We start from the raw sequence: 13,365 nt of genomic DNA, 5'->3' as shown, positions 1-13,365 counted from the left end.
CACAAAGGATGGAAGGTGTTCGTAGAAAATGTGGGTTATATAATGAAATTGATGTACAAGCTGAGGGTATAAGAGGTGGGCTTTTTTGGGATGGAAATAAGATGTATCCATAAGTTTAAGGAATTTTTCAAAGCATTACATAAATATGGAGGTTCAGGAAAACTCAAAGAGGGAAAAATAGAGGATGACGAGTTTCTATAGCTCTTCAAAGGAGAGGGGTTGATTAGAGGTTTGGAATATTTTAAAATGCTTGGGTCAAGATCAAAGTTTGCCTTGGATGGTATGAGGAGATTTTAATGAGATTCTTTATTCTTATAAGAAGAATTGTGGGTTACCATGGGAGCAAGGCTGTGTGAAGGAGTTCTGAGATATTTTGATTGAGTGCCAGCTAGAAGATCTAGGATATGAAAGACCATGGTTTACATGGGAAAGATGAATTTTTGCAGAAAAAAATATTAGAGAGAGGTTAGATGATGTAGTAAAGATGAAACTGTTGGTAAATGTTTCCATATTGTAGTAAACATGTAACTGTTTTCTATTTATTTGAACAATGAATAAATAAATAAAGTTAATTTCACATTCCACTATTATGTCTTTTGTATTTTCTGTCTTTTATATTTTGCATACATAGCAAAATTTTGACAAGCAAATATTAGCTCATTCATTGTCTAAAATTCAAATTAAAGATAAATGGCATTGTAAAGAACGTTTACATTGTGAAAAAGACAACTTACTTCAGTAGATAATCTAAATGAGTCTGTAATCCCGTAAAAGGATCAAAGTAAGTATTTGATTCAAATATTGAGAAGGATTATTATGTCGTCTACAACCAATTGGGGAGATGGCTAGTTTTGGCTATTAGAGCAATTGGCTCCACGAGTAGAGACATAGATGTATTCAATGATAGAATAATACATTGGATTGGACCCAAGATGAATTAATTCTAAATCCATTTGTGAATTAATTCACTTGTGACGTTCATGGTGTGATTTACCTAAATCCTCAATTAGTAACTAACCATACGTATGCAACTCATATGGTTTGATATAAGTGGAGGCTTATGCTCTAAAGATGATCGAGCCCATAGTCGATATGTTGGGTACATGACTTGTGTATGGTATGAATTTACTAGTAACAGCGGAATTCATAGCTTAATTAAAGAGTTAATGATATCATCTTATTGGCATTGTGTGGATTGATAAATATGGAACGTGACCATGAGTTGCTTGTTCTCGAACGAGCAATTTATTACAATTATTTGTTGATAGTGATCATATTAATCATTAAAAAGACACGATGGTGACAATAAGATAAAATATTATTGTATTGAGTGAACGGATTTAACTCAAAGGAATGAAGGATATCACATGACGGTAACACACACATGACGAGGTCATTGGACAAAGCAGTTGGATAGATTGTTTTCGTAAATAGTATACAATAAGGTGTTTTCAATCATGGTACTTTTTGTAGACTAATTCCATGATTAATTAATTGCGAGTTATCGGAATGATGCTTCTGGACATAATTGTAATCACTAGAGCCTAATTGCATGTCCGATTGATCCATCTGCTAGCTTAACAAAAGCTTGATTGGATTGCATTTGAATCAGAAGAAAATTATACGACTTTGGGAATAATTTAATTGAGTCGATTTATTCGATATGGAATTAAATTATGTGGTCGTAAGAATTGTTCAGCTAGAGAATTTAATTAAAAAATTTTCTTGAAAAATTAATTTGGAAAATCTAAGTGATTGTTGGAAAAAATTAATTTTGATTAAGTAAAATTAAATTAATCAAATTAATTAAAATTAATATGATATTTTTAAAAATTAATTTTCAAGCCAGACAATAGGCCCAATGGGTAATTGAACTTGAAAATTGGACCTGAGATCGTAAATTAGACCCAGGAGCCCAAACCGAGACCGAGACTCAAAAACTGGTTGAATCTGGCCTAGTATGTAAAAACGGGCCAACGGTCCAACTAGTGGCTAGACCGGATCAATCGGGTCGTCATTGACCTAGACCGAACAGGTAACAGTCGAATCGGCTCGAGGTGCAGTAAAGGTGTTGCACCTGTATCACGAACACGGCGGTGCAAGTGGCTGCAACAGCGGCGTCCCGGTGGCCAACAGCGGTTGGTCATCGGTGGTTGAGCAGTGGAAGAGTTACATTTCCACTGAAATTCTACTAGAGAATTTGATTTCAAATTAATTATTCCAAAAATAATATTATTTTAATATTAAATTAAATTTAATACTTATCTTAATAGTATTTTATTAATTTAATATTAAATTTATTATCTTAATATGAAATTTAATTTAATGTTTATCTTGTAGATAAACATTCTATTATTTTAATAAGATTTAATATTAAATTTAATCTAATATTTATCTTGATAAATATTATATTAATTTAATATTAAAGTAATTAGGTTTAATCATAGTTGAACTCTCTAAACTCTCCGTATATAAAGAGAGCATTAGATCATTATTTACACACACTTGAATTCAAGAGAAAGTTGTAGAGAGAAAATTCTCTGAAGAGATTATTCCAAAAAATTTCTATAGATATTTTTCTAATTCACAACTTGACCCAAAAGTTTAGAGAAATTGTAAAATTATTTCATTGTTTGTGAAAAATTTTCTGATTCGAAGCGAGCCCACACTCGGCAAACTTGAGCTTGAGTATAGCGGAGAAGACTACTCGGTCGAAGCGCTCATCCTAGAGGAATCGAAAAGGTACAATTTTGATCAAGTGTTTATTACTTCAGATATCACAACCAATATCTTATTTTAGAAAATTTTTAAAACTCTGGTTTTCCCTAAATTTATTTTCCACTGTATTTTTCAAACTTGTTTTTCCAACATAAACTACGGTAAAAATTTCACTTTGAATCATGGTGGACTTTAAAGGAGTCTTGTAACCCTGAGATTCGTAAGTTGTGGGGCACTGTTCCTGAGCGTATGAAATTTTTACGTTTAGGTTTGTAGAAGTGGGCCGATTCGTTGAAAAAGAGAAATAGGGGTAATATAGAAACGCTTCAAAGTAAATTAGGTGATTTGAATTTGGGGATTAGAAATGAGATGAATATTGCGAAGCTTTTGGATACATAATTGACGCTCAATTTGGAGATAGACAAGGAAGAATGTTATTAGAAGCAAAGGGCTTGAAATATGATTTTTTTCATCGGTTTACATCTCAATGTCGTCAAACAAATCAGACTAGGGGGTTACAAGGCGAGGATGGAAGGATTATAATGGAGCAATGAGGTATGTTAAATATAGCGAATACTTATTTCTCTAATCTATTCTCATCTCAAGGTTCTGGCAACTCAGATCATATTTTGAAAGGGATGAGACGGTGTATAATGAAGGAGCAAAACAGGATCTTATCATCAAAATATGAATAGGAGGAGATTCTCCCTGCGTTGAAAAATATAGCCCCAACTAAAGCTCTAGGCCTTGATGATATACCCATTTTTTTTCTATCAGAAGTATTGGCATATTGTAGGCCAAGATGTTGGTCCATTTTGTCTAGATATTCTTAATGAAGGCACTTCCTTATTGGAGATTAATCGTACTCACATTGTTCTTATTCAAAGAATTGCAAATTCAACCAGGTTAGTGCATTTTTGACCCATTTGTCTATTTTCGGTCATTTATAAAATTATCTCGAAAACAGTGGTAAATCAAATTTAGAAAGTGTTGAATAATTGTATCGATGAAGCACAAAGTGCTTTTGTTTCGGGTCGATAAATCACAAATAATATTCTTTTAGCTTATGAGGTTTTGAATGCTTTTAAACAAAAAGAACTGAAAGAAGAGGCTTTTTTACATGGAAACTGGATATGAGTAAAGCGTACGACAGAGTGGATTGGATGTTCTTGAAGGAAGTAATGCTAAAAAATGGGTTTTTTAACTGGTTGGGTCAATTTCATTATGGAATGTATTAGTACAGTTTCTTATTTTGTAGTGATTAAAGGGGAAATGAGAGAGGTTGTTACACCAGCTAGGGGCCTTAGACAGGGTGATCCACTTAACCCTTATCTTTTTCTAATATGTGGTGAGGGTCTTTCAACCCTTGTGAGATTAGCGATGAGGGATGGTTTATTAAAAGGGGCAAAAATCTGTCGTCGAAGGCCAAAATATCTCATTTATTATTTGCCGATGACTATATTCTTTTTTGTGAAGCCACAAAAGAAGGAGCCTTGGTCTTAAAGCAGATTTTACAGGAGTATGAGAGAAGTTCAGGTCAATGTGTTAACTTTGATAAATCAGTTATTTTTTACAGTTCAAACATACAAGAACAACAAAAAAGAATGATATCTAAAGAATTAGAGGTACGTTTTTCATTAGACCTAAAAAAAATATTTAGGCCTTCCTAATATGATGGGATGAAAAAAGAAACAAACTTTTAATTTGTTGAAAGATCGTATGCTAAGTTGTATTAAGAGTTGGTGTGTGCAGCCATTATCACAAAAAAGTAAGGAGGTGTTTATAAAAAGTGTCCTTCAGGCCATCTCTACTTATGCTATGTCATTTTCTTTTACCGAAGTCCCTGTAATTAGAGTTGGAAGAAATTATTAGTCCATTTTGGTGGCAAAAGCATGGGGAAAAGAAAAAGATTCATTGGTGTGAGTGGTTGAATTTATGTGATCTCAAAGATAATGGGGGAATGGGTTTTCAAAGTTTAACGAAGTTTAATTTGGTGCTTCTGGCAGAGCAATGTTGGCGTTTAATGACTAATACAAACACGTTGTTAGTAAGATCGCTAAAAGCAAAGTATTACCCAAAGTCGGATTTCATGAGTTGAAACTTGGGAGCTTACACATCTTATACCTAGAAGAGTATATGGTCTGCAAAGGATTACTTCAAGAGGGTTTGTGCTGGCGTGTGGGTACTAATTCCAAAATTAATGTTTGGATAGAGGCGTGAGTTCCTAGATTAAAAGGGCACAGAATTTAGACAAGATATACTGGCCAAAATATAGTAAATGTTTCTGATTTAATTGATCAACAAACTGGGCAGTGTAATTTTCAGTTTATTACCAGTATGTTTAGTGCTAAGAAAGCAAGGAAAATTCTATGTATTCCTTTAGCACAGGCACTTCAGGTGGATTCAATTGTCTAGCAAGGTGAGGCGTCTGGGGTATTCTCGGTTCGTAGTGGGTACAACATTCTTATACAAAATTCATTTTTATCTAGGCCTTACTAGAATCAAATAAATTGTACAATTTTTTCAAGAAGCTATGGAAACTTAACCTGCCGGAAAAGATAAAAATTATAATCTGGAACTCGTTTCAAGATTGTATCATCGTAGTAGAAGTGTGGAACAAATTAAACATTTACTATCATATGGAGTTCACTGTTCTTATCTTTTAGGATTGACTTGATAATTTAGTTTCTACCTCGTCTAACCAGATTTGCAAGATAGTGGGGTGTGCCCTTTAGGTGTTATGGACTGAAATAAATAAATATGTGCATGATGGGATTAAAAATCACGCTCAAGCAATAGCAGAAATGATTAAAGCTCAATTAGAAGAATTAGATGCCTTAAACAAACTGTTACTTGTTACCCGAGTTGAGATTGTAAGATGGAGGCCTCCAGTGAACGCTTTCATAAAGATAAATTTTGATGGGGCTTTTCAAGCTCACTCTCTAAAAAAATGTTCGAGGATTGTTATCATAAATCAAAAGGGGTTGTTATGGGGTCAACAAAATATTAATAATCACATACCAATGGGGTTCGCTGCGGTAGCTATTGCATGTCTCCAAGTAGTCTGATTGGGCATTGATTTAGGGTTTCAAGATGCGATGATCAAAGGCGATTCGCTTACGGTGATAAAGAAACTGCAGGCAAATAGAAAAGATGATTCATGCATCAATACTTACATCTCAAAGCTAAACTTTTTTAGGAAGAGATTTAAAAACTTTGTATTCTCGCATATTCAGAGGTAGGGGAACCAAGTGGGTCATCTTTTGGCCCCTGAAGGATTAAGGGGGAAAGGAATACTTATCTTCTTGACGGGGTGCCAGATTTCGTAAATGAGGCGGTGGAGAAAGATTGAAGGGGAACGGTTGGAGGGAATATCTCTGGTACTGTGCAATGAAAATCGGGTTCAAGGTAATGTTGGGCTACTCACTGATAGGGGAAGTAGTAGTGAAGGGAAGTAAGAGTCAGGAGGAGAAAATAGATAGTGATGTTTTTCAGGCCATTGTTGACTTCTGATTTTGAGACCCATAAGGATCTGGTTTTGGGAAAGGAAATATTTGGAAATGGACTTTTTTTATTGTGATTTGCGTTTTCAAATGGCAAAGTCCATTTATTAGGCTGCTTTTAGGAAATTAGGTTTGACTATTTATGGGGTTTTATTTTCCATTTGTTATGGTTGTTGGACTATTTTTATTTATTTATTAATATACTCCAATTGTGTTATTTCAAAAAAAAATTATGTTCAAGTCATGTCAATTTTACCATATTAAAATGCATGCATAAATTTATTAAATTAATTTTATTTCATTTCAAATAATTAGATAATATTATTTTTAATTTAGCTCCACTTAGGATTTATCATTCAATCCGGATACCAAAGTGATTAAATTAACCTTATATCAAACTAATCATTAAATTAAAAAAAAACACTTATTACTCTTGATAAGTAAAACCAATGAATCATTTTTCTTTGTTCAATCATTTATTATTCCATACAAGTGTTCATATTACACGCAATCTCTTAAAGAGTTATGTTGAGGTAGTAAAGGAAGCAATTGAACATATATATTGAAGACTAAAATAACATGTAATCAAGTTCTGACTCTTTATTTATTAATTACATAGTTATTTCGTCATGGATTCAATCTACTAAAGGTACCATGATTGAGCTCCACATTATATATCATTATGAAAGCTACTGATTTTAAACTTTAGTTATCATATGTGTGTTACCTTTATAAAATATCCATGATCCTTCTAGGTTAAATTCGTTCACCTAATTCAATCCATTTTATCTCAAAGTCACCCTTATTTCTTCCATGACGAAAATTATCATTAATCAAATCAATAATAATAATGATAAAAATGTTTGTCCTTAATAGATACCATTAACCTTGTTCCATTTTCATAATTCATACAATACAATTGAGAGGATACCATTGACTTTTGGCCCCCTGCCATGAGATCGTAAGTTTTCAACATATCAAAGTACATGATCATTCGCATACTCAATTTAGGCCAATCATACCATAAACGTTACAAATGAATAAATCTGTAAACGAATTTAGAATAAATTCAACTTGAGTCTTATTTAATATATTGTGAGCCCAAATAATCACATCTATGACTCTATTTCTAGAAGCCAATTCTGCTCTGATAGCCAAGATAAATTATCTCCCCAATCGGATTTATAGACGATATAATAGTCCTTTGAATAAATCATTTGCTCAATTTGATTCTTTAAACTATAGGCAATTTAGATTACTTACTAATATATGTTATCTTCTCACATTATAATTTGACCATATAATGCAATTTAACATTAGTTGAACTTTAATTAATCAATGAGTAAATATTTACTTATATATTTTACTTTAAAAGCAAAAATCATTTAGTATTATCTAACATATATAATGAATGAAATTTGTTTATTTTCATGAATAAATAATTTAACCATTTTAATAATTTATCAAATATGATGAAATTGCTACACTAAGGGTCCAAAATACTTAACAGGTTTTTCGCAGAGCCTCAATTGAGATTAAGGAAATTTTGCAAATTGCCAAGTTATTAATTTCATCATTTATTTTAGTCCTAATACTACAAATCATCATGTTAAAGCTTCTATCTCAAATATTTTTTAGGTGGAATCTACGATTGGACCAGATAGATACCTTGGGCTTACATTAGTAGTGGAAGGAACAAAAAATGTGCATTTACTGGAATCAGAGTGCATTGCTGCTAAAGAGAACCAGTGGAGTGCATGACTGCTTAGAGTGGTGAGGGAATTTTTATCAAGTCAGTGCTTCAATCTATTCCTACATATTTGAATTACAATTGTTTGTGTGCTGAAACCAGTAAGGCAATGCGTGAGTATTGGAACCCACCCATTGTTTGAAAAGTCAAAAAGGGTGGGCACCGAAAGTAGAAAGTAAAATTGGTTGGCAAGTTGGGTTAAAAGTTGGCATGGGATAATTGCAATTTTGGTCCCTAATTGTATAGGGACATTGCAAGTTGATCCTTGAACCTCAACTATAAATAGGCCTAACCATTTCTTACTTTCTTCATCCCATAATTGCCATTCTCTACTTAAGGCATTATTCTCTCTCTCTATTTGTAAATTTCACTTGTAATTTTTGGAGTGAAATATATTTGGTAGTGCCCGAGGATGTAGGCAAAATTTGCTGAACCTCGTTAAAATTCTAGTGTTCTTTATTATTTGTTTTGCATATTTTGTGAATGTGATTGTAGTGATTTATTGTGCTATTAAATTACGATAGAGGGATATTCTGGCTAGGAAAGATCTGGTATGTAAGCGATCCTCGTGATCCACCTCTCTTTCCTGGGAATTGAACTTAGTGTGATTTTTCAGTACAATAATTTTACTCTTTCACACGCTTCCGCGCAACAATTGGTACCAGAGCCAGGTTCGTACTTGGGGAATACGACCGTTTACAGTACTATTCACGTATACGGTACTATTCACGTATACGGTACTATTCACGTATACGGCACTATTCACGTATATGGTACTATTCACGTATACAGTAGTTGGGATTGAGGAGAAAAATGGCAGCAGCATCCTCATCAGCAAGGACTACTGTGACAAATACAAAATTTGAAGTAGAGAAATTTGACGGTACCAATAATTTTGGTATGTGGCAATGTGAGATCCTGGATGTCTTATGTCAGCAAGAGCTAGATATAGCCCTTGAAGAAAAACCTGACAAGATGGATGACAAGGAGTGGGCCAAGATCAATAGACAGGCGTGTGGTACAATCCGCCTATGTTTGGCCAAAGAGCAGAAGTACTCTGTCATGAGGGAGACATCAGCGAAGAAGTTATGGGATACACTGGAAGAAAAGTTTCTAACGAAAAGTTTTGAAAATAGGCTTTATATGAAAAAGAAACTTTATCGATTCACGTATGCACCCGGTATGTCGATGAATGACCATGTGAACTCATTCAATAAAATTTTAGCAGACTTGCTAAATTTGGATGAGAAATTTGAAGATGAAGACAAGGCATTATTGTTGTTGAATTCCCTTCATGATGAATATGATCATCTTACCACCACATTGCTTCATGGGAAGGACACGATCACATTTGATGCAGTCTGTAGTGCGTTGTATAGATCTGAGACTCGAAAGAAAGATAAAAGAGATCACAAAGATACAACCGCAGAAGTCTTAACAGTAAAAGGTCGTTCACACAGCAGCAAATCTGGTAGAAGGGGAAAGTCCAAAGGGAGACCCGCCAAAGATGAATGTGCCTTTTGCCGTGAAAAAGGGCATTGGAAAAAGAATTATCCTAAGCTACAAAAGGGCAAGGCTATTTCTAATGCATGTGTAGCGGAGCATGATGATGAGTCAGACTTTAGCTTGGTTGGCATGGCAATGGCATGTCAAACGGATGAGTGGATTTTGGATTCAGGATGTACTTACCATATGTGTCCTAATAAGGACTGGTTTTCTAGTCTTAAAGAGCTAGAAGGTGGAATTGTTCTTATGGGCAATGATAGTGCTTGTAAGACAATGGGAGTGGGTACAGTCCAATTGAAGAATCACGACGGCTCAATCCAAGTCTTGACAGATGTTCGCTACGTACCTAGCTTGAAGAAAAATCTCATCTCATTAGGTGCCCTAGAATCTAAAGGGCTCACAATCACTTTGAGAGATGGATTATTAAAAGTAGTAGCTGGGCAACTGACGGTGATGAAAGGCACAAGAAGAAATAACTTATATTTTTTAAATGGAAGTACAGTTATTGGATCAACATCAACAGTTTCTACAAAAGATGTAGATTCAGAGGCTACCAGATTATGGCATATGCGATTGGGACATGCTGGTGAAAAAGCTTTGCAGACATTGGTGAAGCAAGGCTTATTGAAAGGTGCAAATTCTTGCAAAATGAAATTCTGTGAACATTGTGTTCTGGGCAAGCAGAAGAGGGTAAAATTTGGTCCAGCAATTCACAATACGAAAGGAATTCTGGACTACGTTCACAGTGATGTGTGGGGACCTACCAAAGTAGCTTCTTTGGGAGGTATGCACTATTTTGTTACTTTTGTTGATGATTATTCAAGAAAAGTATGGGTGTATCTAATGAAAAGAAAAAGTGAAGTTTTGGATGCATTTCTGAAATGGAAGAAGATGGTGGAGACTCAGACTGGTCGAAAGGTCAAACGACTTCGATCAGATAATGGTACTGAGTACAAAAACGATCCATTTCTACAAGTATGCCAAGATGAGGGCATTGTGCGACACTTCACTGTTCGGGATACACCACAGCAAAATGGGGTGGCAGAACGAATGAATCGAACTATACTGGAGAAAGTTCGATGTATGTTGTCCAATGCTGGATTGGGCAAAGAATTTTGGGCTGAGGCAGTTACATATGCGTGCCATCTAATTAACCGTTTGCCATCAGCTGCAATAAATGGAAAAACTCCTATGGAGATGTGGACTGGTAAATCTGCTACTGATTATGATTCTTTACATGTATTTGGTTCCACTGCATATTATCATGTAAAAGAATCTAAGTTAGACCCAAGAGCAAAGAAAGCGTTATTCTTGGGTATAACTGATGGAGTAAAAGGATATCTTCTCTGGTGTCCTGATACAAGGAAGATTGTTTTCAGTAGAGATGTGACTTTGATGAATCAACCATGTTGAAGTACAAGGATTCACAAAAGGATGACAAAACCAGTAGTACTTTGCAGCAGGTGGAGCTTGAAAAGGTTAACGATGATCCAGCTAATATTGAAAGGACAAATGATAAAGAGGTTCCTACCCAAGAATCTCTACAGCAACAAGATTCAATTGCATATAGAAGGCCAAGAAGAGAGATTCATAAGCCTGCTCGCTTTGATGATATAGTGGCCTATGCACTTCCAATTACAGATGATGATGTTCCTTCTACTTACACAGAAGTAATAAGTAACCCTGATGGTGTAAAGTGGAAGCAAGCAATGAATGAAGAAATGCAGTCTCTTCATAAAAATAAGACCTGGGAGTTGGTGACACTACCCAAGGGAAAGAAGGCAATTGGATGCAAATGGGTATATGCAAAGAAGGAAGGATTTCCTGATAAAAATGAAATTCGATACAAGGCTAGATTAGTAGCAAAGGGTTACGCTCAGAAAGAAGGAATAGACTACAATGAAGTGTTTTCTCCAGTTGTGAAGCATTCGTCTATTCGGATTTTGCTAGCCTTGGTTGCGCAATATGATCTTGAACTAGTTCAGCTTGATGTGAAGACCGCGTTTTTACACGGTGATTTGGAAGAGGAAATCTATATGACTCAGCCAGATGGATTCAAGGTTGCTGGAAAAGAAAATTGGGTTTGCAAACTGACAAAGTCGCTTTATGGATTGAAGCAATCTCCGAGGCAGTGGTACAAGCGATTTGATCAGTTCATGAAAGGGCAAAGGTACACAAGAAGTAAATTTGATCATTGCGTGTATTTTCAGAAGCTACAAGAAGGAACTTTCATATACTTGCTCTTATATGTTGATGATATGCTAATAGCATCTAAGAGCAAAGTTGAGATTGAAAGATTGAAGACTCAACTCAATCTCGAGTTTGAGATGAAAGATCTAGGAGAAGCTAAAAAGATTCTCGGTATGGAAATATGGAGAGATAGAGCTCATGATAGAGTTAGCTTGTCTCAGAAGCAGTATTTGAAAAAGGTACTACAGCAGTTTGGCATGAACGAGCAGACAAAACCTGTAAGTACCCCGTTGGCTTCTCATTTCAAGCTTCTGCACAACTATCTCCTTCGACGAATACGGAACGAGAATACATGTTTCAAGTTTCGTATTCTAATGCAGTGGGTAGCTTGATGTATGCAATGGTGTGTACAAGACCCGACATTTCACAGGCAGTTAGTATAGTGAGCAGGTATATGCATAATCCTGGAAAAGGACATTGGCAAGCTGTAAAATGGATTCTACGGTATATTCAGAAGACCGTGGATGTTGGATTACTGTTCAAGCAGGATAATACACTTGGTAAAGGTGTTATTGGGTACGTTGATTCTGACTATGCCGGTGATTTGGACAAGCGAAGATCAACCACCGGTTATGTGTTTACACTTGCTGGAGGACCAATAAGTTGGAAGTCTACACTACAGTCTACAGTTGCATTGTCAACCACAGAAGCCGAGTACATGGCTGTAACAGAGGCTGTAAAGGAGGCTATTTGGTTACAAGGTATGGCTAAAACCTTGAGGTTGGTTCAGGAGCATATTAACGTGTATTGTGATAGTCAAAGTGCTATTCATTTAGCAAAGAATCAAGTCTATCATGCACGTACAAAACATATCGACGTACGATTCCATTTTGTGCGGGAAATTATTGAAGAGGGGAAAATTTGTCTTCAGAAGATCAAGACTACAGATAATCCCGCAGATATGATGACCAAGGTGGTAACATCAACCAAGTTCGAACATTGTTTGAACTTGATTAATATCCTGCAAGTTTAACAGTTGAAGAAGGCACTATCAAGTATTGTTGTCAAAGGCAGAAAGAATCGTGTGAAGATAAGATTATCCTAATCAAATCTTCAATGTGGAGATTATTGGAACCCACCCATTGTTTGAAAAGTCAAAAAGGGTGGGCACCGAAAGTAGAAAGTAAAATTGGTTGGCAAGTTGGGTTAAAAGTTGGCATGGGATAATTGCAATTTTGGTCCCTAATTGTATAGGGACATTGCAAGTTGATCCTTGAACCTCAACTATAAATAGGCCTAACCATTTCTTACTTTCTTCATCCCATAATTGCCATTCTCTACTTAAGGCATTATTCTCTCTCTCTATTTGTAAATTTCACTTGTAATTTTTGGAGTGAAATATATTTGGTAGTGCCCGAGGACGTAGGCAAAATTTTCTGAACCTCGTTAAAATTCTGGTGTTCTTTATTATTTGTTTTGCATATTTTGTGAATGTGATTGTAGTGATTTATTGTGCTATTAAATTACGATAGAGGGATATTCTGGCTAGGAAAGATCTGGTATGTAAGCGATCCTCGTGATCCACCTCTCTTTCCTGGGAATTGAACTTAGTGTGATTTTTCAGTACAATAATTTTACTCTTTCACACGCTTCCGCGCAACAGTGAGGAACGTCGGGGTATCTACTAGTTGTAGTGGT

The 13,365-nt window shown here is 35.3% G+C and overlaps 1 long non-coding RNA gene across 1 annotated transcript; it reads right to left on the bottom strand.

Moving 5' to 3' along the window:
• Positions 1-5,469: 5,469 nt before the first annotated feature.
• Positions 5,470-6,297, bottom strand: LOC121220265 (uncharacterized). The gene is made up of 2 exons (XR_005917497.1): positions 5,740-6,297; positions 5,470-5,660 (listed from the first exon to the last, which is right to left on the bottom strand). It is a non-coding gene; the product is annotated as an uncharacterized lncRNA (long non-coding RNA).
• Positions 6,298-13,365: the final 7,068 nt, after the last annotated feature.

Source organism: Gossypium hirsutum, chromosome D08, assembly GCF_007990345.1.
Source record: "Gossypium hirsutum isolate 1008001.06 chromosome D08, Gossypium_hirsutum_v2.1, whole genome shotgun sequence".
Lineage (NCBI taxonomy): Eukaryota > Viridiplantae > Streptophyta > Magnoliopsida > Malvales > Malvaceae > Gossypium > Gossypium hirsutum.
This window is presented reverse-complemented; position numbering and strand designations above follow the sequence as displayed.